General features: G+C 37.2%; 1 protein-coding gene and 1 long non-coding RNA gene across 3 annotated transcripts in view; one reads left to right on the forward strand and one right to left on the reverse strand.

Annotated features, from left to right (window-relative positions):
* The window catches only part of LOC106730503, a 311,014-nt gene that overhangs the window by 228,098 nt on the left and 56,054 nt on the right, over nucleotides 1-26,862 (reverse strand). For both annotated transcript variants that reach the window (XR_001366967.2, XR_004318688.1), the window contains exon 2: nucleotides 4,223-4,337. This is a non-coding gene — a long non-coding RNA (uncharacterized LOC106730503). The remainder of the gene's footprint in view (nucleotides 1-4,222; nucleotides 4,338-26,862) is intronic.
* The window catches only part of CCDC192 (coiled-coil domain containing 192), a 175,481-nt gene that overhangs the window by 72,955 nt on the left and 75,664 nt on the right, over nucleotides 1-26,862 (forward strand). The window lies entirely within an intron of this gene.

A 26,862-nucleotide genomic window follows, 5' to 3' on the forward strand; every position in this document is an offset into this window, starting at 1 on the left:
CAGAAAATGATTTATGAAAAAAAAAACACAATAGGTTTCCCCTAAATAAATGCTGTAACACCAATAGACTTAATGATTTTTAATAAATATGATATCTGTATTTATTATCCTGAACCCATTTGCATTCTAGAAAAAAGAAACTGCTATCTCTTACATAACTTGATGAAAAGTCTAAAATTTTCTAGCTTGAATTGTATTAATTTATTAATATAACAAAATTTTAGCATCAGACAAGCTTGTGCACTGGGTTGATAGAAGAAAGGGCCCACCGTCACCCTCTAGGACTTTGCCCTCTAATGCAGTGGTTCTCAACCTTGGCTATACATTGAAATCAACTGGGAGCTTTAAAAATTCTGAATGCTGGATCCCACTTGCAGAGACCCTAATTTCATCAGCCTGGAGTGCAAAAATCTCCTTGGATCACTTTGATATACAACCACAATTTAGAACCACTGCTATCAGAAAGAGGTGAACCATACACAGGTCATATCACATACCATGGCAGTAATCAGAAATTGCTTTGGGAACTCAGAGGAAGCACTGCTAACCCAGGCTGCAGAGGGGGACCGCCCAGCCAAGTCTTCATGTATGGGGTGAGACCTGAGCTGAGTATTAAACTGGGAGAAGGATTTGGCCAAGTGAAGATGGGGTAAGCATGAGAGTGATCCATGCACAGGAAGCAGACCATGCAGAGGCAGGGAGAAGTGGAAGAGCCTGAATGTCATCTTGAAGAAAAAACTGTTAAGTAAAAGCCCAATAGACATGACCTAATTTGCAGCTGGCTATACCACTGAGTGTTTCCTCAGAAACCAGCCTGAGTAGGCAGTGTTAGGACTTCTAGGTCAGAGCATCTTCTCCCTTTCTTGCATTTGAGGAAAGGCAGCAACATCCTAGTGCCCTGTATCAGGGACTCACGGTAGAAGACAATCTATAGTGCTGGGTTTTCCGGTGAAGTCATTAGCTACTGAAATGGATCCTGGACGTATCTGTAAAGTGTTTAATCCATGTCTACTCATATCAATTGCAGAGCCACTTTTCCAGAAATGCTTAAGCCCACGTCCCAGGTAAAGATCCTCTGTCATTGCTAAATTAAGTAACCACGGAAAAGAACGGAGGAACACAAACTAGGCAACTACTAGGAGACAAACTTAAAAGGAATTTCTGTATAGAGCAAGACGTGCCTAACTCTCTCTTATCCCTAAAAGAACTCTGGGAGTTGGATAGTCATCACCTAATTATGTAAAAGACTCTGCTTCAGGCTCATGGCCCTGTACTCTTCTTATGTTTAAAGTCCAATTGCCAAACAAATACCGGTGGCTCTCTGGTAGAGTAAACAATCAGCGTGTTATTTCCAGAGGAATATTTAAGGTTATAGGGAAGTTGCCTTTATCTGATGTGGTGGAGTCAGTAACATGATAATAAATGTTTTCTTTTATTAAGGCTGGGAGATCACTTCTATAATGTGACTTTAAAGATCTAAAACGAAGCATGTTTCCCAAGCTCCCTGGCTACCTTGGTTTCAAAAATGTAAATCAAGGGACAGAAAAGGGAAGATTTAAAGAAATTAAAATCTAGACACAGATCAGTATCTACTGGACTCTGGCATTTTCTAGGGCCACATCTGAATCAATTGTCCTGATTCTTTTCCCCAGAGGACAAGAAACTTGCCATTGTCACTCCAGGGACAACATTCTGGGCTGGGTAGGTTCCTGCCTTATCACCTAACATCACCTAATCTGGAAGCACTGAAAACTGCTTGTCCTTCTCAGAGAAAAGAGGTTTTCACTTTGCTCCTTGGGTACACTGTTTAACGGTGGGACCCTGGCCCCATTCAGGTTACATCCTTTGCAAAAAATCTCTTTCCATCTTTCATTTGTCTTGATGCCCAAACTGCGTATGGGTTTCAGGAAACAGAGAGATCAGAGTTACAAGCTTTGCTTAAGACCCTCACTCATTTATTTCCCAAATATAACTATGGTAAGAAATAGCAGTAAACAAAATAGACAAAATCCCTACTCTCATGGAACTTATATTCTAGTGGGACAAGAAAGAAAATAAGCAAATAAACTAGAAAATGTATAAAGTGTCAGATGGTGCAAAAGGGCATAAGAGAAAAACACAGCATGGAAATTGGGTGGATCCTAGGAGAAGGGGACTATTTTATACAGAGTGACAGGGAACGGTCTCACTAGAGACACAATATAAAAGCAGTAATGGGAGGTAACAAGCTCAGGGAATGTCTAGGGAAGGACATTCTACCAGAGAGGCTCCAGGAAAAGCAAAGCTCAATGCTGGTTTCAGAGCACAGACCTCTGCAGATCTGCAGATAAAGTTCTGAAGCACGACAGAGAACATGGTCCTCAAGCATGAGGCGCTGCTGCTGCAGGTCCCTCAGGCCCCGGAGGCAAGTGAATGACACCTAGTGTCAGGGCCAGACTAGGTCTGTGTTGCAGGCTGGAGACCATCCTTGGTGCAGGTCCTAAGGCAAGATTTCCGAGGAAAAAAGGAGCCAGTGTCTCTCAATGCTCCTCAAGAAGTGCCCCCAATCCAGAGAAATACCTTGCCTATCAGCCCTGCATTGTGAGAGAGAAATCCAGGCAAACCTGCCCCTCCCATGAAGGTGTCTAGGAGGGCGTATGGTTGTGTTGTACCTGTGCCCTGAGTGGATACTGACAGTACGAGTGCAGACGGTAATCTGACCACACAGGTGTTTCTTCCACACTTTGTACAGGTAAAATCCATTTTTCAAGTCTGTGGGTAGTTGATGTTGACAAAGCCTGGGGCTGTTTGCAACCACACCCCTTTCCCCTACCATCTGCCCAGGTATTTGGTCAGAAGGAGGCTCTCTGCTTTTTATTACTGAGTGCAAGGTTGACCCATATGCCCTTGGGATAGTCCAGAAGTCTCCCCTATACCACATTGTTAGAAGACACATTTTAAAATGTCTGTAACATGTCCCTATCCTCTCTCTACTCATTTTCCCAGTTCAATTTGCCACACTGAAAATTATTTTACTAGCGAATTAGCCTCTCTCCACCATATGGGTTAAAGGCTACAAAGCTGTACTGGGCCAACTTTCTTCCCCCATGTTAGCCAATAAATTCTATTCTCCAGCCTTGTTGCAATCTCTGCTTTACTTCTAAAACAGCCAATGAGAACATGATGCCCTCTTTGGAAAGAGCCATCCCCAAAGCTCCATCGCCTCTCTGACCTTGAGGGTCACCCTGAGAGTTGTTCTTATATGTTCCAAGGAGGTCATAGGATTCCCCAGTGCTCCTTTACAATCATGCTTCAGAGTTTTTATTAAAATTGGTGAAAGGTTTTCTGTTCCAACTGTACCCACACAAAAGAATCATTATTGATTTGACCTTTAATTGCCAACTAGCCAATTTTTCTTTGCTGATGGAAATCATGGCCACTTCCAAAATGCTCAGCCCTCATGCCACCCAGCACAATGAGCCAACGAGGGTGTCACATCAGCGTGCACCTCCACCCAGCAGCAAGACTCCTAACCACAAACACATTCAGGAAAGAAACGAGAGCAAACCTAGACTTCAGACTTCTATTACCACTTCTTGTTCTTTGAGAAATAATAGTAACACCTAAAAAAGCCTGTCTTCAGGGACATGACCAAGGCTGAAAGCGGTGTTTCACTTAAGAAAAAAATTAACAGCTGTAGTTTTCTCTTTAACATGAACAATAGTAACAACTTCTTCGGAGCCACTCAAAAGGGAAGGATAGAGGAAAGAATACAACCTTTATTTTCGACTGAGAAAGGGACCGGAATTGCTCAATGTCCCAGGAACTTTATTTGAAAGGATCCTGTTTAAGTGTGCCAGCTGGAGAAAATATTATTTATAAAAGCAAACAAGCAACATTCAGCAAGGAAGCAGGGCCTGTGAAATAACGTGGAAAAATTTTACTTCAAACCTCTTGATGTTTCCCTCATTGGGGGTTCATATAAATTAAACAGGCTTTGTGTGTTTCCAAAACTCCCCCAATATTTCATGGAATGGAGCTCTTTCTGAGCACTTTGTTCATGGAATTTCACAGATCCAAGGACAAAGATCCAGTTGCCTAGATTTTGGAGAGCATTTAATTTCACCATTGTCTTAGATATCAAGATGAAATCAGAGTCTGTGTCCAAAAATCGATTGTGATTCAGAAAGACAGAAGCTTTGAGTGTTTTACAGAATGTGGGATCGCCGCATAACTCACTCACCATCTCTCCTGCCCCATGGGAGATGCCGTCCTCCAGTCTGGCTCACTCCCTCTCAGAAAAGAGAATGTTCAGGAAGTCACGGAGCTCCTTACAAAGTAGGTTATTTTTTCACCACCTATGTTAAGATAAACAAGGTTGTATTGGTGGCAGATCTTTGAACCCAAACATACCTGTTTCAAGAGAAACAATGAAAGTATTTACTAAAAGGTTTGAATATGGGAAAGGACAAGTTTGGTAGTTTTCAAACACATGAGATGATCTTTAAGATAACCCAGATATTCTGACAGGAATACCACAATAGAACTGTCCACCTCTTTGATCAGTTTTGACACTCCTATAAAATTGAAAATTAAAGTATCTTCATTAAGGGTTTGCCTGAAGAACCTTGCAGAGGACCAACTAAGGATGGATAGTCATCTGGAAAGGGATTGCTAAAGCACTTCTGCTTTATCTATTAAAACTCGCTCCCAATTTACAATGAATATAAAAACAAGTTACCCACAAAGGAATTAGAGTAATAGTTCAGAGACACAGCCCAGAAGCCCGCAGGTCATTTGTGTGGTCGCTTTCTCCAGAACATATAAAGAGTACTGTCTAGAGATAAACTGTATAGCTAATAAAACTCTGAGCAGAAGCCAGTGCAGTTATCTCCCCATCAGTCATAAACGGTGACTCCCAGAGTCAGCAGGAGCCTTGGAGGCCATCTGGTTCCAAGCCCATGAGAGACTGAAATGTCTCAGCAGCATCCCGGTCCTTGAAGGATGAGCAGACGTGCCCCATTAGGCAGGCTTCTGGCTCTCAGCAGTTCACCAACCCTTCAACTTGCAGCCCAGGAGGCCACAGCTGTCTTCCGTTTGCTACACCTGGGCTTCCACAGCCCCAGGTGCTTCTGACAGAGCCTTCTGATAGCCTCCAACTGATCTAAAAGTACAAAACCTTTCTTTTATTTATTGCCAAAGATGTACAATTCCACATACGTTCATTTTTAGGAAGAACTACATGTTTTTTACTAGTTAAATAGGTGAGTCATTATGAATTACTAATATTTGAGGTTCATAAACTAAACTCAGCATATTGTTAGAATTTAAGGAAGAAGGTATTTTATAAGTAGTCAGACTGAGGCAACATCTGCAGTGCTGGAAAGCTACTCACATGCATGTGAACAACTAGTGTGCTTCATCCTCAGGACTTCGTCAACCTTATGGTCAATTTTCAGTTTACTATTGTTTGTTTTTTTTTTTGCTTTTAATTATAAATTAATGTTTATAAAGTTTAGCTTTATCATTTTCAATTTAATTTATTGAGGATTTTTTGGTTATTGAGGACCATTTGGTTATCATTTGTTAATGAATTATTTACATTAATGATGCTTTTAGCTTATGTCTTTCAAGTAACTAGTTATTAAGATATGTGCATACTGAGGTTTAAATAGGAATCATCCTTGTCACTAATGGTAAAGAAGATGTATACAACCCATACACCACCACCTCATCCCTCCTCCACCAAATGGCTACTTTCATGCACCTTGTTGGTAGGTGTACTATTGAATCTGTGCAGACTGAGTTGTAACACACTCTCAAAACAAAGGTGATGAAATAAATGGTTTTTTTTTTTGGTTTAGAGAACATTGTTTTATAGCACATATGTATAAGCTCACACTACCAACTGTTTTTTTTTTTTTTTTTCTTTTTCTTCCTTATCACTGAGTTCTTTTCAATTAAAAAGGAGGAATGAACCAAGCAGATAGACTAGAACTTTAGGCTTCCCTCCATCCCCCTTCAATCAAGTGGGCCATGATTTTTTTTTTTAAAGTAGGAAGAACCACTGTTTTAATCATGACATATCCTGAAATATATTAAAGTCAGACAGGTATAAACATGAGCCTTTTTTTTTTTTATTGGGGACATGGTCAAATTGCCAGAGAAACCATTTTAGTATAGATGAAATTAAGTGAGTGACAAAATTCTTATCTCCTTTTGAGTGTTCTATGCCCAATCCATGTGTTTTCTGAACCACAGATAAGATGGGCTGTCCATTTATCTTTTAACAGTATTTCATGACTTTAGCAAGATTTTGGCTTCAAGAAAATACAGAATTTATGTCTTTAAGAGACAACTGTCCCCAATTCTTCTGTGGTTTAAACCCAGTCATTCGCCTCCTTGCTGAATTTTGACCCATAGTGATCTTGAACTGAATTCTGTAATGAACTTAGAAATAAGTCCCTTTCACTGGAGAAGAAGAATAAAGACCACCTATTTAGTTTTTCTGCCTTCAATGTCCTGATGACACTTTGGTGACAATGTTAATAAAGTAATTTTTTTTAAAGAACCATGTTTTGATCAGCATACCTTTCTATAATTTGAAATTAACCATTTAAACATTTATACTCATTTTTAAAATTTGATAAATCAAATTAAAATGGAAATTCTGAATAAAACACTATTAAAGAAGTGGATGAGTTAAGTCACCTATGTAGTCTCTCTGAGGCCTGTGTTCCAAGATGTTGGCAGTGGAAGAAGCAAGATATGGGGAAGGCTGGGCAGGCTTCACGAAGTAAGCCAGGAACATTCCCAAAGTGTAGAGTCTTTTTCAGATAAGTTGAGTGGTTCCTTCACTTCTTCCAGGAAGAGCAGAAAGAGGTTTTTCTGCAAGCACCAAATACACATGTGGTCTGTCAAGACCTTGGATCTTGGTAGTAAACTTCAAATGCAGTATCTAGAACTTCAAAGGCAGTATCTAGGGCTTCAAAGGCAGTTTCGAGCAACTTTTCGGGGGGGGGGGGGCATGTATACATCTATTGGGTCCCTTGGGATTAAAGCCTGGAAGAAGAATGTTGCCCTGGAGTTCTTTCCACTTCAAATGTTCTTGATGGCAGCACAGAAAAATTCAGTTTCAGTTTAGAAAATTAGTTTATTTTGATCATTCTAATGGTGAATGATTAGCCCAAAGTCTTAGAGATGTCTGACACTTTAAAACTTTTTTAATTTAGAGTGGCATGGCTTATTGTCTTTAAATACGGAACCTTTCTGTTTTTAAATATTTAATCGGTATCAAAGCATTAGGCAAGGGTACAGTCAGCAGAACTCCTTGTGCTGCTGACTGTCATTAACGCTGGCAAGTCTCCCCTCTATGGGACAGAGCTGGGCCATGTACTAGGACTGTATTGAAATAGTGGACCAACATATAAATGTCAAAACAATAAAGGAACTCTTGCCTCCAACTTATCTTTCTGTCAGATAGTAACTTCCTACTCTCTTGGAGTAGTCCCAACGGTTCCTGGACAGAACAACAAGAGGCCTACATATACCTGGATTCACACCAGCTAAAATCCTTGACCAAGGTCAGAAATTCTCCACCCATTTATTTGCTAAGGATTTGAAGGCTTGACTTATCCATTCATTTTTTAAATCTTTATCAATTTTTAAAAGAAATATAAAGTATCCTTCACTTTCTGTACATGTCATCTGGGAGAAAAGCTGGACTTTCCTTTTTTTAATATATATTTTTATTGAAATATAGTCAGTTTACAATGTTGTGTCAATTTCTGGTATACAGCACAATAATTCAGTCATATAGGAACATACATATATTCATTTGGACTTATCTTAAATAATTAGAAACCACTGGGAAAAATCCATTACACTTGAGAGGACCAATGAGTCACAGCCCTCATTTATTTCCTATATTATTAAGTAACGGGAATGGACTAACGAGTCAACGTTTTGATCCATCTGGAATCAGAACAATTTAACTTTCCTTCTCTGTCATCACACTATCCTTGAGAGTTGTATGAGGAATAAAATAAAGGTTCAGTTAGGGTAAATTCTGGATTTTTCAAGCACATTGGAGTGATCTGTTACATTTCTAAAACATTCAAACAAAAAGATAAAAAAAAATAAGGGGTCCATCAGAAATAGTGTGATCTTTGTTTTCTAATTACTCTTTGTCTGTTCATTTAATAAATACTTATTCATCCTCTATTAGGTGCCAGGCTCTGTGCACACATAACAGTAAGCAACATAAACACTGCCTCTGTCTTTGGCACTTTCTGATTGGTGGATGACACAATCAAGTTAAATTGCAACACAGAATGAAAAGTGCTCAGACAGGGTATATGTATCTGAAAAGAGTCCTTAACTGAGGTTGAGAGCACATGGAACATTCCCAGAAAAAAAATGTATACATCAGACACAGGTGAGAAAGTCTATTCAGAAGAGGGGTATAATGTTCATTTCTTCAAAAATGAGCATGGCCATATTTTGGAACAGAAAGGGGTTCAGAAATAAGTATTAAGAGGTAAGCATTGCTAAGAGGAGTTGGTCGCCACTGAACAGCTGTAGATATAGTCGGACTGGTATTTGAGAAATGTCAAACTGGGGGCAGTGTGGAAAGTTAAGTGGAGAAGATGGACCAAGGAGACTTACTGCAGTAACCTTGGTGGGAGGTGATGGTTCCCTCAGAGACAACAGAGAGAAGGCAGCAGCTAGGTGGGACCGTGAGAGGCTGGAGATATACAGGGAACAGGGGAGAACCAAGTCAGAGGCAAGAGCTTGAGCAAGAGGGTGGAACAAGGGAGGGAAGCTGTTGAGGAGCAGATTGGGGAGAGATAATTAATCTGATTTTTAACATACTGCCTTTGATTTGCCTGTGGGACGTGAAAAGTGCACTTAGTTGAAAGACAGTTGAAAATGCACCTCTGAAGTGAAAAGTGAGAAGAGAGTTGGAAACTTTTAAATACAAGTCAAGTAAACAAAATGGGAAATTTAGATCCTCTTTTACCTTTTCTTCAGAATTGTGGTAATTAACTTTATAAACATGTGCTGCAAAGAAGAAAACACAAATTACCTCCCACCTTTGTCCTTCAAATATCTGTGACAGCACTATAATTCTAATGAGTTTATTTGTTTATTTTTAACATAATTCCTGGTAACTAAAAGTAGTGATAGTAAGGAACAAAAGATTGCTAGAGGAGGAGCTAGGTGAAGAACAGCTAACACCATGAAATGTATTTTTTAAATCCCCCAAATAAAAACTTTCCAATTTCATAAAATATTTGCAATAAAATCCAGATGCATGAAGAAATACAACACTTTACTGTTTGTTTTTTTTTTTAAGTTTACTTCTTAGATTAATGATCTCCAGAATCAGTGCTTTGTGTCTTTGTTGATTTCCACAGAGGTATTCAATACACTTAAATATATCTGCAGTATTGTTTCCCCATCTGTAGCCCCTAAAACTGTTTACTTGTGGCAATACAGACACAGACAAGGATCTTTGACAAGTGAGAATGGTAGAATTTCAAAATTTGGGGCACAGTGGTGGAAACTGTACCCTTGATACTCTTCCTCTGTCAGTGACACCGTAAAACTTAAGTTTTTTATATTTCTGAAGATTTATCTTTAACAAACAAGAATATTCAACCAGTAAAAGTGTACATTATCAAATAAGTGGAAACTTATTCCATCTATTTTAGAACTGACTCCCTCAAGCATACTTTTGGGCAAAGAAGTAGCCTGCCAATAACAACGACCCAGGACTTTGAGCTTTTATAGAAGACATATCAAATGCAGGAAATCTCCCAAGCTGCTGTGAAGATGTTGGAATGCTGAGTTATAACAATTCCTCACCTCATAAAAAATCTTAAATACACAGTCCAGATTAAGACTTTAAAAGAGTAAATTCTCAGTTGCCAGATATGCAGAGTAACGCAAAGTGAAAATGCTGAGTTGAAGCTGATGTCAAGAGGCTCAACAGAAATTTGGAGCAAGTTACTGATAATGGCTGAGGACCTGATTGCTTGTGGAAGAGAAACTAGACCATGGGACCCTGGATGCAGAGAGCTAGAACTGACTTTTATGCATAAAGCTAGGTGCTGGGAAAGACTGTTCCATAGGTCAAATGGAAAGAAGAAATTTCTGGAATAATTGGTAGGAAGTTTGTTATCTACCCACAGCTGTATGTTGAAATATAATAAACGAAAAGAAATTGAAAAACTAAGCCTTCTCCGTTCAAGAGTAGACGTCATACTTCATGTGATACACAAGGCTAGGGCCTTGTGATATCCCCAAGCTGAAATATTAACACAAATTTATTAAAAACTAGTGTAAACAGGACTGCCAGAGAGATGAATCCCAAGAAAGAAGATATAATAATTTTAAAAACTGACAACCTCTCTGAAAAGCAACCACTGTTAAGAGTGAGTTGGCAAACAAACAGGATTTGTAGAGCATATTGGAAATGGAGATAATGAAGCAATTTTAAAGGAACTTCAAATTACTTACAATGTTCAAAAATAAATGAAGAAAATCATAAGATAAGGCAAAGTGGTACGAAAAATTAAAGATTTGAAAAATTACCTAACAGAAATTCTAGAAAAGAAAAATACAGTAAATTATAATTTTAAAAGCTCAAAAGGACAAATTTAACATTAGACTAACACAGAATAAGTAAATTAAAAGAGAGATCCAAGAGGCCCACACAGAATCTTGCAGAGAAATTAATAAGTGAAAATACATGAAAGAAAATTTAAGACATATGGAAAAAAGAATGAAAAGGGCTAAAAATTTCTGGAGAGAATAGAGGAGAAGAAATTTTCAAGTAATAATAAATGTGAAATTGTAGCATATAAGAAACATATACATCTCCAAGTTGAAGGATTTCATAAAGTTTTCAGCAGAAAAATAATGGAAGTTCACATATAGATACATCATAGTAAAATGTCCAAAGGTAATATGACCTTTTGACAAACCAATGTCAAAAAGGGAAAATTTTAAAGTCATCAGAGAGAAAAGATATATGCCTATAAAGATACAATTAAACTGGCAGCAGACTTCTCATCAACAATGACGACAGGCAGAAAACAAAGGGAAAAAAGTCTCAACAGGGCTGAGAAAATAATTATCACCCCCAAATTCCATACACAACTGAATTATCACTCAAATAAAAGTGAAATAAAATAATTAGATAAACAGTCAAAAATTATACTATTTCCCAAAGAAAGAACTTCTAATATTCTTTATCAAGCAGGAAACTGAACCAAGAGCACAGTAGCTGAATGTAAAAATAAATGTGAGCAAAAAAAAAAAAAAAAACCAGGCAATAGAGTTGGGCAAATATAATTTAGTGTTGTCTATTTTAACATGTTTTTAAATGATTAACTTAGAGAACTTTAAAAGTGGGGTAGGACTCTACTATGGCTAAAATAGAAGAAATTAATACTATCAAGTGTCAGCAAGGATAAGGAGCAACTAGAACACTTAAACACTTTTTTATATGGAAAAGTAAATTAATAAAAGGACTGAAAACAGAACTTGGGCATATTTTGAGACCCATCTATTCTATTCTGTGGGAGTATTTCCAACATAAATAAATATTTAACCAGAAAAAATGAACTAGAATGTTTACAGAAACTATTATAACTCCACTGTAAGTTATCCAAAAACTCATAAAAGGAGAATGGATAAATCATTTACACATTCATGCAACAGAATGTAAAAACCACAAGAAGAATGAACAAAACAAAGTCATCACACAACACACATAAGCCTCATAGACGTGACCTTGAGTGAAAGAAGCCAGGCAAGGAAAGGTACATCCTGTGTAATTATGTTTAGTCACAGTATAAAATCAGATAAAATCAATTTATGAGGTTAGAAATTCAAATAGTAGTTATCTTTGAAAGAGGAAGTACCTGAAGGAGGCTGTGAGGGGAGCTTCCAGCGTGCTGGTGATAGTCTATATCTCAAGCTGGAGGCTGATTAATTACATGGATTCACTCCATTTGTGAAACTTCACTGAGCAGCACACTAATGATATGTGTATTTTTCTGCTACATAATATGCTGTAGTAAAAACGAAAATTAAATAAATAAAAAATAAAGGACAGGAAGGAGTCCCTACAGCTTACTTATTAATTATAAATGAGGGGTAAAGACATTTACAATGGTGCTCTCCAGAAAACACCACCCTGGCCAAGTGACCGGGTCTAGCATCATGGGTAATAGGACAACACGTTATTATGTACTTTCTGATAAGAGACAGAAACCGTCATCTACATAGTCTTCTGGCCCAAAAGGTTTAACCTAATCATGAGGAAACATAGTCAAATGAATCCAGACTGTGAGACATTCTACAGACAACTGTGCTGAATGCTTCAAAAATGTGAAGATTATGAAAGAAAATAAAAGGCAGGGGCTGCTCCAGATTAAAGTAAACTAAAGAAGTATGACAACAAAAGGCAGTGCACGTGATCCTTGGAATGATGCTGGACTTAAAAGCAAAAACAGGTAAGGGCTACTTTAAAAGCCACTGGAGAAATCAGAATATGGACTGGACACTGGGTAATATTGTTATCTCAATATGAATTTCTTGGATGCACTAATGGCACTGTGGTCATACAGAAGTTGTTTTCTTAGGAGATGCTTGCCGATGTATACACATTCTTCAGAGATGGTGTGGATTTGGTTCCAGATCAGTGCCAAAAAGCAAATTTCACAATAAAGAGTCACCTGGATTTTTTTGTTTCCCAGTACATATAAAAGTTATATTTACATATACTGTAGTCTATTAAGTGTGTGACAGCATTGTGTCTAAAAAAATGTACATATCTTAATTTAAAAACAGTTTATTGCTAAAAATGAGTTAAAGAATTTTAATGTCCTTGTAACATTTGGACTAGGCTGTAAAGGTACTGATTAACTTTCGACTTTGTTAGTTCAGGTAAATGTGTTTAAAAAATAATAAGGGTTAATATGAAAATACAGGAACTTTAGAGTATCTAATAGCCAAACTAGTAATCAGAGTAAATGAGAAAACTCTGAGAGACAAAAATGAGGAAGAAAAAGGAATAGATAAACTTGATTAATCCTGATCAAGACCTGAAAGGAAATAAGAAAAAAGAGAAGATAAATAAAGTATTAGAAAACGTAAAATAAGATAACAGAAATAAGTCCACATATGAATCACAACAAACGTATACATATTAACTTCAGCACTAAAAATGAGAGCTGAACAGACTGGAATAAAAATATAACATCTAGCTCTGTGAAATTTACCTGATGCACACTTAAAGTAAAATAGTATGGGATGCATTAAAATAAAGATATATATTTCTTTATATACACATTTCTTTATACACACACACACACATACTAGGCAAAGATAAAACCACAAACCACAACTGGCAAAACAACATGAAACAAAACAGAACTAAAGGGAAAAGTTATCACAGTGACGTAAGAGACACTGTATGACAATAAAAAAAATTTCTACCAAGAAGACGTTAACACTCAATGAACACAAATACTCTTTCAAAGTGACCAAGAAGTATGTGTGTGTACTGAGGGAATTCCAAGAAGAGATAAATGCACTGTTAGAGCTGGATATTTCAATACACTTCTTTCAGAAACAAAGATAAATCAGAAAAATTACTAGAAATAGCTAAAACATTAAAAACAAACAACTGACAGACTAACATGTAGAATCCTGCATCCATTAATTGGCAAAAAATATTATTTTCAAGGATACATAAACCATTTTCCAAAACTGCCTATTCCTCAAAAGATTCGGTTATCATTGTAGACTATGATCTCTCATCAAAACAGAATTAAATTTGAATTCATTAATAAGAATATAGTTAAAAATATATTTAAATACATTTAAAAACTAAACAACACACATGGACATGCACTCACTCCTGGTTAACCTATGAGTTTAAAAAAAAATCACAACAGACATTATGAAATACAAAAATATCACAACAAGAACACTACTTTAAAAAAATCTTGTGAATAAAACTTAAAGTGATACTCAGAAGGAAAATCATTACCTTAACTGTATTTATGTCTTTAAAACTGAAAATAAGTTTATTTAACTGCTAATTTTAAAATGCTAAATAAAGAATAAAACAGTAAATTCAAGTAAATAGAACTGAAATAAACAGAAAAAAAAATTGAACTCCTACAGGTCAATTTTTTAAAAAGAAAAAGAAAATCAGCAAGGTATGAAAAATAGAAGTATGAAAAAGTAGAAGTTAAGGGTAAAATTAAATGGCCAATAAATAAATGAAAATATCTTTCATTAGTAATCAGGAAGACAGAAATCAATAAATACAGTGATACAACTGCATATTCATCTGATTGGATAAAATAGAAAAACCATCAAATATTGGAGAGAATGTAAGAAACAACAAGTCACAAAATGCCAGGAGAGTTTATATTGGTACATTCACCCTACAACCCTCAAACGATACCTAATACAGATGAAAATGCACATGTCCTATACTCCTATGATTCCACTTCTGGGTGTATTCCCTGAAGAAACGGCTGTTACAGATACAGACATAGATATGCTATTATCAATAGTGTAATAGCATCAATGTGAAATTTCAAAAAAAACCCCCATGAAACATGTTTCTTTGGTTGCCCTCTATGTAGTTCTTACTCAGAAAATATGGCTTGGAGCAAAATTTAAGTGTTAACATTCTCATATGCCCCTTCCTTCTTTCTCATTTCACAGTCTTACCTTGTTCACTTTCACTGATGGACTGATTGCAGATAATCAGCTAATTAATTCTCTCATAGCACACAATTTATACCTCTTGTCTAACAGTTTTATTATTTGAATTATTTATTAAAATTATATTTATCATATATATATTTATATATATAATATTATTTATTAAGATTATACCATATAGCACAGGGGAAAACATACAAGATCTTGTGGTAGCTCACAGCGAAAAAAGAAAAGTGACAATGAATATATATATGCTCATGTATGACTGAAAAATTGTGCTCTACGCTAGAATTTGACACAACATTGTAAAGTAACTATTACTCAATAAAAAATGTAAAAAAATAAATAAATAAAAAGAAAGGCAAGAGAGGACCTGACCAAAAAAAAAAAATTTATATTTTGTTAGAATTTTAAGTGGTCATCACTTTAAAAATTATTGAACTTCTAATTCACTGTCTTAGTATCCAATATTGGGCACGTTAGGTGCTCAATAAATATATAATGATTTGAACTTCGATTTATTTCTTTTAGTTTCTGTTTACAATACATTATAAAGACAAAATAGTACACTTCTTGAGAGTAGAAACGTTATCTTCTGTGTACTCTGCTTATATGTTTTACTATTCCTTACATATAACAATTGCTTCACATTGCTTCAATGATTGTTTTAGAAGAGTATTTTAAATTTCTTTTTCCTTACCAAAGCACAAATCTCTATCTATGGATCTTAAGAGAGTTACAATGCTTGATATCAGTATTTTGTTTGCAGATAACCTATTGTTTGTACTCCTAGAATAAACCTATTAAATAAAAAAGCTAATTTCTAGCTACAAAAGATCAAATCTCTGCAGTTAGCCACAAAAGTGTTAAAATAAGCTGCATAAAAACAATTCAGTTGAATTTTGTCTCTCAGGAAATTTTTCCATTTTCAACCAAGACAGACCTTGAAAATTTCTCTTCCATCAAAACCCAAAAAACTTACACATATTTTACTATGCATTCAAAAGAGAAAATTAGGTATCAAATGAAAAAAAATAGAAATCATAATAAAAAGTGAAACTTCAGTATCACTTAATAATAGTGCTTAAACAAACTTTATAAATAATACAAATTTGTTTTATAACATGTTGCAATCATAGCATCTTTGCAGGCAAAGATTTCAAATTGAAAAACAAGCCAAAATCATCACAATAATTTTTTAAAGGGAGCAACTGTTTTGTGCAAACAACAACCTCTCCTGGGTAGAGTCAAGCAATTGCATCCCTGAGGGTTGGCTGCTAATTGCTGAAGTCTCCAGTGAAGGTAACACAGCTATGAAGAGTCTTATTCCTGTAAAAACATTATCATCTAATGAGTGAAGAAAATATAACTGCACAGTAATACAACGAGGGTAAATGTGTTGTTCAGTGCTCCAGTAACCTACAGAGATATATTTTTCTTTCACGAAGCAGAGAAAAGCAGATTTTAAATTATTGGAAAACTAATACAAAAAATTAAAAGCTACATAGATCCAAAATTTGTTCTGTCTCATCAGCAAAAGTCTGCCAGCTGTCTCAGAAAACATGTAACTTGAGAGGAGAGATAAAAATAATGACCATGCCTTTAAATTAAGCTAACAAGCATGATTTTAAAAATAAGTTAACTTTAGTTCTTCCTATTTGGTCCTATTGTGTGTATTAGGTTTGCATACATCCCACCCCATTTCACAGGAAGTTCTAAGGGATTCTCAGACAGGTGGTATATTTACTGAAATTGAAATATTAAAGAGAAAGTTGGTCTCACGTATCAGGAAATATTTCATATTTTTCAGGAGTTAACCTAGAATCTGCAGTTTCCTAAATTCATGCTAATATTTCCCTTTTGGATTCTTTTCTCATAAAGTTCCTTTTACCCAGTTTATAGGGCTAAATTCCTAATCAATTTCCTAATGAGACCATCATCAGTTTTTTTTTTAAGTACAGTCAGTTACAATGTATCAATTTCTGGTGTACAGCACAATGTTCCAGTTAATCATATACATACATATATTCGACCAGTTTTCTCTTCCTTTGAATGCTGAGTCTCTCTTCCGGCCCTGCTCAGATAACGCCTTGGGTTCTGGTGATTCTAGAGAAATCGCTCTCCCCTTATTAGAATGTAAATGCTTTGGGCATAGGGATTATACTTTCACTGTTTTAAGACTCACCCTGAAAAATGACACCCATTACTCTCAAAACAACTATTCATTATTTAATACTGAATAATAAGGACTATGTGAATTCTAGAAAGCATTAGTTATACAAATACATTTTATCTGACTCACCCCCACATAGGTAGGAAACCACATTCACTCTTCTGATTTTTCTCCCTGATATCAAATAGACTCTCAAACTTTGCCTCAGGTGACAGCCATTGGGAAAGCAATACATGCACCTGGTGGCCCCCAGAGCACCTAGCATGGGGCCACACACAGAGTTGACACGTAGCAAGTACTGACGAGGACAGAACAGTTAGAGAGAGTGCGGTGCTTTAGTTTCACTTAGAGAAAGTTACAATTACTTAGTTCTAGATTGTTTGAGAATTAAAAGATGCTACTGAAGACTTTTAATTGGGAATACTGAGAAAGTATCATTCAGTCATCAAAAAACATTAACTTTCAAGACACATTTTAATCACAATAATAAACAGGAATGCACCCAGGAAATAAAAACCACAACTGACAGTTACTATTTTCTGAAGATGGGAATATGTACAAAATTTCTTTCCGGGGATTAGAGGCTGAGCTGTCAGGAATGTGCAGTCTTCCCAAGGGCTCTGAACCCTCGCTTTGTATGGTCCACTGTGACATTTTTTTAAGACTAAGCTTTGCTATAATGATTACTTACTAACTTTTCCCTCTCTTGTCAGTACTCAGAAGAGGTAAAAAGAAAATGAGACTAAGAAAATGAGCCCTACCAGTGTTTAGATCAGATTTCCCAGTCTCCAATCCCCATATCCACGGTTTCTACATGCCTCCACTCTACAACCCAACAGTGTGAAAGCTGTGCCCGTTTTCTAGCCTCCATCTCAATGATACGACCAGCACTTGTCAGGAGCAAAGGCCCTACTGCCACAGTAATTCAACCACAAACACACTGATTACTTAAGCCTTTTCTAAGGATAAAGTGTTTTTGAGGATAAAGTCCTCTCCCCAAGAGGCTGAATGCCAAGGAGCAGCTCCAGAGGAAGCCACTGGTGTTCTCTTTAGGGAAATGTTTCCCAGCTGAGCTCTAGATTGTTCAGACACTTCCAGCTCTTCTATATAGAAGACATGTACTCTTTAATTCTGAAAAACTGAAGAAACAATGATAACTTAAAAAGAACTAGAAACAGTTCTTGGAATTCTAAGACAATAATAAGGTTGGCCATAACATGTACTTCTAGAGAAAACCTAAGTGTTCAATTACAGTACAACCTTACAATGTAAGTTAGCTGGCTACTCAAAGTCTTGTACTTATACAACGTGTAATAACAGGGAGGAAGGCTCACCATATAGGGCTAAAACAGAGGGACGCAAAAACCACATCACTGGTGTGTTATCAGTGCTATAAATATACAGTTCACCCTTGAACAACACGGGTTTGAACTGGGCAAGTCCACTTCTACACAGGCATTTTTCAGTAGTAAACACTACAGCACTACACAATCCATCATTGGTTGAAATCCATAAGCGGAACTGCAGATAGGGAGGAAATGCAGATAGGGAGGAAATGCAGATACGGAGGGCTGGCTACAAATCATATGCAGGTTTTTGACTGTGTGGAGGGTCAGCAGCACTAACCCCTGGGTTGTTCAAGGGTCACTTGTCTGTGAATATACATAAGAGGGGAAAAAAGCCAGGAAGAAATATACCAAAATATTGGCAACGGTAGTATCTTAGTAGAATTCAAGATGATTTATGTTCCTTCCTTAAATTTTTTGCCTTTTAAAGTTTTACAAAAAATATGTGTTAACTTTCAAATCACAGAATGAAAATAATCCTTGGTTTTCAAATGATACATTTAAACATAATCATGAAAAAGAAATTATGGAGAAAAGTATCAGGGATTATTGCGATTAGTTGCAGGGTAATGGTTAAGAGATTAGGCTTTGGAAGAAGACTGTGGCCTCATGGCCTTAAATTAATTTCTCTGAGCTTGTGTTTCCTTGTCTGTTGAATGGGGATACTATATTTCATCAAACCTAAGATTCCACAGATTATAAAATACACACACCATCATTTTGTGTGCCAATAAGCTTCTTTAAATGCTGCCAATACTTTAATACACATTCCTATTTCAGAATGTGAAATAAACATGTCAGAGAATTGGTGATTTATGGTAACAATTGCACCTATCTGCATGAGCTTTTATGAGGATTGAATAAAATAATCTATGTAAAGTTCTTGGAAAAGTTTGTAACACTTATGTATGCTTAACAAATCTGGGTCATTACAGCAGACTCACTTAAGATGAGTAAGACAAACTCTGAGGGTGAAGGCAGAGATTTCAGTTTTAGAGGTTGGAGGATGGCATGGAGATGGACATTGAAACAAGGGTGAAGGTGGCTGAACACTAGGGAAGAGTGACTCCAGTCATGGAGACCTGAAGCTAGAGCACCCTGCCCTTGCTTGGCTAGGAATGAGAGCCACAAGCAGAAAAAGTCTGCAAATAACAATTATTGGAAAGGATGTAGAGAAAAGGGAACCCTCATATACTGCTGATGGGAATGTAAATTGGTGCAGCCACTGTGGAAAACAGTATGGAGCTTCCTTAAAAACAAAAAATAGTTACCATATGATCCAGCAATCCCACTCCTGGACATACACCCAGAGAAAACTAACTCAAAAAGACACATACACCCCAATGTTTATAGCAGCACTATTTATAATCACCAAGACATGCAACCAACTCAAGCGCTTATCAGATTAAGAAGATGTGAGACATATACACACATATACACACACACACATACATACATACAATGGAATATTACTCAGGTGTGGAAAAGAATGAAATATTGCCATTGGCAGCAGTGTGGGTGGGCCTAAAGGATATTACGTTCAGTGAACTAAGTCAGACAGAGAAAGACAAATACCATATGCTCTCACTTATATGTGGACTCTAAAAAAAATACAAATGAATGTATATGCAAAACAGATACAGGCTCCCAGATATGGAAAACAAACCTGTGGTTACCAAAGGGGAGATAAAAGTGGAGAGGGACAAATTGGAGTACAGGATTAACAGAGACAAATACTGTATATAAAATAGATATATAACAAGAATATATACTGTATAGCACAGGGAATTATACCTGTTACCTTGTACTAACCTATAATGGAGTATAATCTGCAAAAAATACACCTGAAACTAACACAGTATTGTAAATCAACTATACTTCAATAAATAAGTAAGAAGACAGAGCCATTGTTTTAGAAAGCAACATGACATAGGGCTCTGAAACGACATTCTCAAATAACTGGGTAAGAAGTTAAAAGTTGAGGGTTCAAGAGAAAAAAAGAGGAAGAAAAAGAAAATTTGAGGTTGAGCGGCTTAAGTATTACTGTCATCAAATTATCTCATTTATCTCTAATGTCTACTGAGTAACCATAGGACACAAGGAGCCCTAGAGTTACATGGGTGTAGTGGAGACAGAGCTACATGGAAAAACCACATTTACAGTCTCTTCCCTTAAGGACTTTCCAAACAAGTTAACAAAATAAAAACATACGTGTAGCAACACTTGCACCTTGCATGCCTATAAGAGTATGCACAAATTGCAGAACTGAATAAAGATAAAGGCAAGAAGGGAGACATGCTAAAAATATATTTTTATTAAATTACTTCACATTTTCTGAGCTGCAACAAGGTTCAAGGAAATTAATGATTTTCTTCAAGTCCTTTTAAAAAGACCAAAATAGTGACTAAACACAGTTTTCACACCTATCTTTGCTTAAGAGCAACAATAATGAGAGTTATTAAAAGCATTAAAAAGCAGTATGTTTTATCACATTGGTGATATGCTTTATCACTTAAAGAATAAATCTATTATGTGTTTATTCACGTATAAAGTACTTACCAAATATTTACTCTGTAGGTGCTCGAGTTAGATGAGAGCAAAAGTACTGGCAAAAGTTACAGCTAGGAGATGAGGTAAACACTGTTGCCCAAGTGGGAGAAATCTGTCCGACTGAGTTGGTCAAAAACCTGACCCTAGAAACTTTCAAGTTTTGTATAGCAACAAGATCTGACCTAGAAATGATCCAGAAAATGAAAAATTCTGTGGTGCCAGGGATTGCATGGAGGTCAAAAAAGAGAAAGAGGAACTATTGGCAGAAAGATTTTCCTTCAGTTTTTAGGTGCTCTTAGGAGGCTAATAAGTTTTTGAGGGTAGAAGTACGCCGGAGTGAGGTCTGTAATAAACAACCTTCAAATTTATGGCGAATTTTGAGGCTCAAAAGAACAAGCCCATCCTTACCATACAGGAAAATTTAAGCCCTTCAGATTTATCCTCCAGGTTCCCAAAGAGCATGCTTTATCCTTTATAGGAGAAAGATTCATCAAAGTCCCTCAGATGGGGTTAAAGGGAATGATTGATAGTCAACACTTTGTGTGGGTGATTTTTTTTTTTAGGAGCATTTGTGCTTGTCTTTTCTTTTCTTATTTTGGTTTTAGTTTTTAGAACAAATTCTTCTAGGTTTCCATAAAATGACGGACTTTTTTGAACCTACAGTGGAAGGGGCTTCATCCATCTTCCAGTCTTGCACTGTTCACGTAATCCTTCAGGAGGACGAGAGGCACACTGAGGTCACAAAGCAGGAAGGTCTCTGTGGGTCAGGCTGAGCTACTTCTTGACATATGTTCATTCTCCTCCCCTGATTGCACTGTCTTTGAACAAAAAGAGTTGTCCAACCTGTATGTGGGTGACTCCTACTTTCAAATAGCAATAAAAGCCTTGGCATGGGTCACTGCCCCCAATGGGGGATCAGTAAGCATGTCCTTATGTGAGCAGTTTTAACCTTTGGACCAGTTCTAACCTTTGGGCACAAACTCGTATTTATACAGAGGCCAAACTGGTCATGTAAATGGCCCAGCGAATTCAAGGTGAATAAAAACTCAACTGAACTGACTGACACTTGGCCTTAATGTAAGAGATAAAGGGAATGAAGGAAGTTGGGATGTCTGTAAGAAGGCTGGCTCCATTTTAAAGGGGCAGCCACCCTCCAGCTCCCACTGTTTGCTGTCTGAAGAACAGGGGCTCACTTGCCAGCTCATACGAATTTTCGTGGGATGCTGGCTTCTTGGGCCCGCCACCTGTGGAGGCACATCAGGCCTGCACTTAGAAGGGCCCACACTTGCTCTCATGTTCTACCATCACCATCATAAAATTCTTAACTATTTTTGAACAAGAGCAGCTGCATTCCATTTTGTACCAGACTCCCCAGCTGATGAAGCCAGTCCTGTTTCCAAGAGGAACTGTGCATCCATCCTTTCCTGTGATTCATTCCAATTTTTAAATACTAGCAATTAACGCAAATTTTATAATATAGTGAATGCTACATATGTGCAAGCTCATTGGTCTAGGAGCGGGCAACAGATTTTAACCTTGCAGACTGTCTCAATGATTATCCTAAAGTCTTAGAACTTGGAGCTGTGAGCTCTCCGACACACATGGCCAATCCCCTTATCCTCCGATGAGGGAAGAGCCACAAGGAATGAAAACAGAAACACTGGCCGTCATATTTAATGCCCACTAGGCTGGGCCTGTTGGGAGCAGCTGTACCTGGACACACTCCCCATATACAAGGAATTGGAGTTTTATGACATCTGTGACAGTGTGCACTTTCTGCTTCATCATTTTAATTTTGTGGATGGTGGATCTGCCAAGAAAATTTCTTTCATCTTTTTTTTTTGAGTTGTGATTTGTATTTGTTTTCGCCAGTGATTGTAAGCCACCATTGGTTTTATTATGATTTACACAGTAATTATCCAAGTATATTACTCTTAACCTAGCCAGGGGTCTGTACATTTCTAGAGCCCAGTCAACTGTAGGAACTTGAGTATTAGCTCCCACCCAAGGGCCACAGTCTTTTGTTTGGGCAATTTCTTTCCTTCCTCCTTTATTCATGCCACAAGCTCTGGTAACAGGTTATGTGATGTAAGAGGGAGAAAAAATTGCACGTATAAATGTATAATCATCTTCTCACCTAAGTGTTTTAATCTCCTTTATTATTAGTATGTTAGAAAAGTATGCATTCTTGGGTTACCACACATTGTATGGACTGGCTATTTTTATGAATTTTAATTTTGTGTTGGATCCAGCCCTATTTTTTTAAGAATGTGAAATAAACAACATAATCTCTTTTAAAGAGCTCCCCAGTTTATATTTCTTTGCCTTTCTGCCCTCATTTCTGTGTCTTTCCCTCTGCCCTCTTCTATGGCATCCTATGGCCTCAGAGAACTCTGGTGATGGGCGATTAGTAATTGATTATGTGCTTTGACAGATCCTGGAGCAGGCAATGATTACATCTGTAATGGTAACATTTCATACCTGAAGCCGCTAGCATAATCATCTCACCCCTGTGTGCCTCAAAAGTCCCTTTTTCAAAGTGGATTAAACTTTTTAATGGAGTAGTAGGATTCAGAGACAACTTAATTGAAAAATACTGTGACGAATAAGAAACAGATTTGAGAGACTACAAAGGAAAATGTCAAACAATTTGTGCCTTGACTATCATGGAACCCTAAGTTCCAGCCAGATGAAGCGTTTGATTTAATTTAACAATTTTCTTTTGGAATGTTCACCCTGCCCTGTGAGAGTGTCTGTTCTTTCCCTAGGTCATTCCAAGTGATTAGCTGATCTTTTATACCCAGTGCTGGACTAGACTGGATTTCCCTCTTGCAGAGACAAAGGCTGGGGAGGAAAGGCTGTATGGCAGACAAGTGGGATGTTCTGGGGATGCAGCAGGATGTGGATGGTGTAGCTGCTCTACATGTGTATTCATGGTGGCAGTCTGTAAGGCCACCAGTCCAACCGTGCCCTGTGTTTGCTCCTTTGTTGTTTTGTACCATGTGGGGCCAGCAATATTCTGGCAGCTGATGCTATCAGCAGGTACCCCTAAAACATCCAGTAGCCCTGGGAAGACAGGGGGAAATAACGTTTGCAGCCACACAGGGCCTTGTGCCATCATTTCACAGGGCAACTGGCTCTTCTTATTCATTTACTATTTTTAAGCCGAAGGGTGCCACCCTTCTCTTTGCGGTTCTTTGAAGATAACAATAATTCACTGCTTTTCTCTGTCCTTCAGAAGGATCATATGTGAAAGATAAATAATCCCAAGATAATAAGAGGGAGCTGGACTGACTTGAAAGGCCACATTTGTAATAAAATAAGTGAATACCACCATCCAAACTAAGCAGGAAAGATAGTCTTCATTTTAACAAATACCTTCTGCCATCCAAAAACACTGTGGTAGGTGTAGGACTTTTTTGGTGTATCCAACGTGTTATTCCTCAAGGATGCATGATGCTCACCGGCAGACATGAGAAAGAGTGCATTCAAGATCAGGCCCCAATAAGCAGACCTACGGCATGCACATGACCAGAAAACTCTTCTAGTTGACAGCTTTCAGCCTTGTTCTATTTGTGAAAAACACTAGCCCAAAAAAGACTACCCTGCAGGTACATCTGTTATAGGCACTCACTTCTCCTGGGGAGGTAATGGCTTGAGGCTGAGAGCAATTTCAACCAACCATAGTTCAACTCCATCTCCAAATTCACTTCAAAAGAGTTGGTCTATGGAATGGAGTCATTTTTCACTCAAAACCTAGTCTATAAAAGGTATTTCTTTTTCCCCTGAGATTTCATAAACATGACCAGTTCTGAGAGAAGAAATGCTTTAAATCAAAAGAATACAACCAAGTATTTAGAATGACTTACCCAATGTAAACTACGTTGTAGCTACTTTTCCTAGAATATAACCTCTGTAAAGGCCAGGTTTGTGTCTTTCCTACAATGGTATCCCCAGAACCTAGAACAGGATCTGGATGAGCAGGCATTCAGTAACATTTGTTGAAGAATTAAACAGGGCTGACTTTTTTTTTTAATTAAACATTAAACAGGGCTGACTTTTCCCCTTGACTTCCCAAGGCACCTCAGAGTCAAAACTGGATTCATTTTGCATCATCTTCACCCCACATACTCCCACATCACAAAAGAATCTGATCTTTCTTTGGATTACGTATTTCAGTTAAAGGTGTTTCCATCTACCTTGTCAACCAGAGGAAAAAATGGAAACATCCATGATTCCTCCCTCATTCCCATTTCTAGGACCGGTCAGTTCCTATATCCTGCCAATTCTATCACGGAAAAGTGTCATCAGTACTTTTCCCTCTCAGCATTCCTGCAGTGCTGCACTGTGCAGGTCTCCAACATTTCTTCACTAGCTTATTGTGTTGCTTCTATATTTAGGTTCCCTGACCCCAATTTTTCCCACTGATCCAGTGTTATTTCAATGCCCATCCACTGGCTAAAAATATGACCCATTATTCTCTTCAGAATAAATTTCCCTAGTATGGCCTTTAAGAGTTTCACAATCTAACCCTTTGCTATCCTTGAGGTGTTGTCTCTTTCCAGTTTGTATGTCTGCCATTCAGGATGGACCTATAATTTTTAATTCCATTTTTCCTGTTTAGAAAGCCTTGTCTCCCAGCCCATGTTATAAAATTGTAACTATACTTCACATATTCCCTCTATTATTAACTCATCTTCCAATAAAGTTCTTCACTTGAAATCAATATGGTGACTACTTAGTTCCATTACAACTGCTGATAGTACTTCTCAAAAAAACTATTTTAATACTGGTCCTTCTCAAACTCTTTCAAAAGACTGAAAAGGACGGAGTACTCCCAAACTCATTCTATGAAGCTGCCACCACCCTGACACCAAAACCAGACAAAGACACTACCAAATGAGAAAATTACAAGACAATATCACTGCTGAACATAGACACAAAAATCCTCAAGAAAATATTAGCAAACAGAATCCAACAGCACATGAAAAAGATCACACACCATGACCAAGTTGGATTCATCCCAGGGACACTAGAGTGGTTCAACATATGCAAATCACTCAATGTGATATACCACATCAATAAGAGAAAGGATAAAAACCACATGACCCTCTCAAAAGATGCAGAAAAAGCATTTGATAAAATTCAACACCCATCTATGATAAAAATGCTTACCAAAGTGGATATAGAGGGAATATATCTCAACATAATAAAAACTATTTATGACAAACCTACAGCCAGCCTAATACTCAACAGTGAAAAACTGAAAGCCTTCTCACCAAAATCCAGAACAAAACAAGGATGCTCACTCTCACCACTTCTATTCAACAGTCTTGGAAGTCCTAGCCACAGTAATCAGGCAAGCCAAAGAAATAAAAAGGATCCAAATTGAAAGAGAAGAGGTAAACTGTCACTATATTCAGATGACATGATACTATATTTAGAAAACCCTAAAAGTTCCACACAAAAACTACTAGAGCTGATAAAAGAATTCCATAAGGTAGCAGGATACAAGATTAACATACAAAAATCAGTTGCATTTTTTTACACTAACAATGAATTAGCAGGAAAAGAAAGCAAAGAAACAATCCCTTTTAAAATCACATCCAAAACAATAAAATTCTTGGGAATAAATCTGACCAAGGAAATGAAAGACTTATACATGGAGAACTACAAAACACTGATTAAGGAAATTAAAGATAACCTAAAGAAATAGAAAGATATCCCATGCTCTTGGATTGGAAGAATCAGTATCATTAAAATGGCCATACTGCCCAAGGCAATCTACAGATTTAATGCAATCCCTATCAAATTACTCAGGACATTTTTCACAGAACTAGAACAAAATTTATACGGAATCACCAAAGACCCAGAATTGCCAAAGCAATATTGAAGAAAAAGAATGAAGCTGGAGGAATCACCCTCCCAGACTTCACACAATACGACAGAGCTACGAAACAGCATGGTACTGGCATAAAAACAGACATATGGATCAATGGAACAGAATAGAGAGCCCAAAATTAAACCCACAGATCTATGGTCAATTAATCTTTGACA

The sequence above is a fragment of the Camelus ferus genome, chromosome 3 (genome assembly GCF_009834535.1).
Source record: "Camelus ferus isolate YT-003-E chromosome 3, BCGSAC_Cfer_1.0, whole genome shotgun sequence".
NCBI lineage: Eukaryota > Metazoa > Chordata > Mammalia > Artiodactyla > Camelidae > Camelus > Camelus ferus.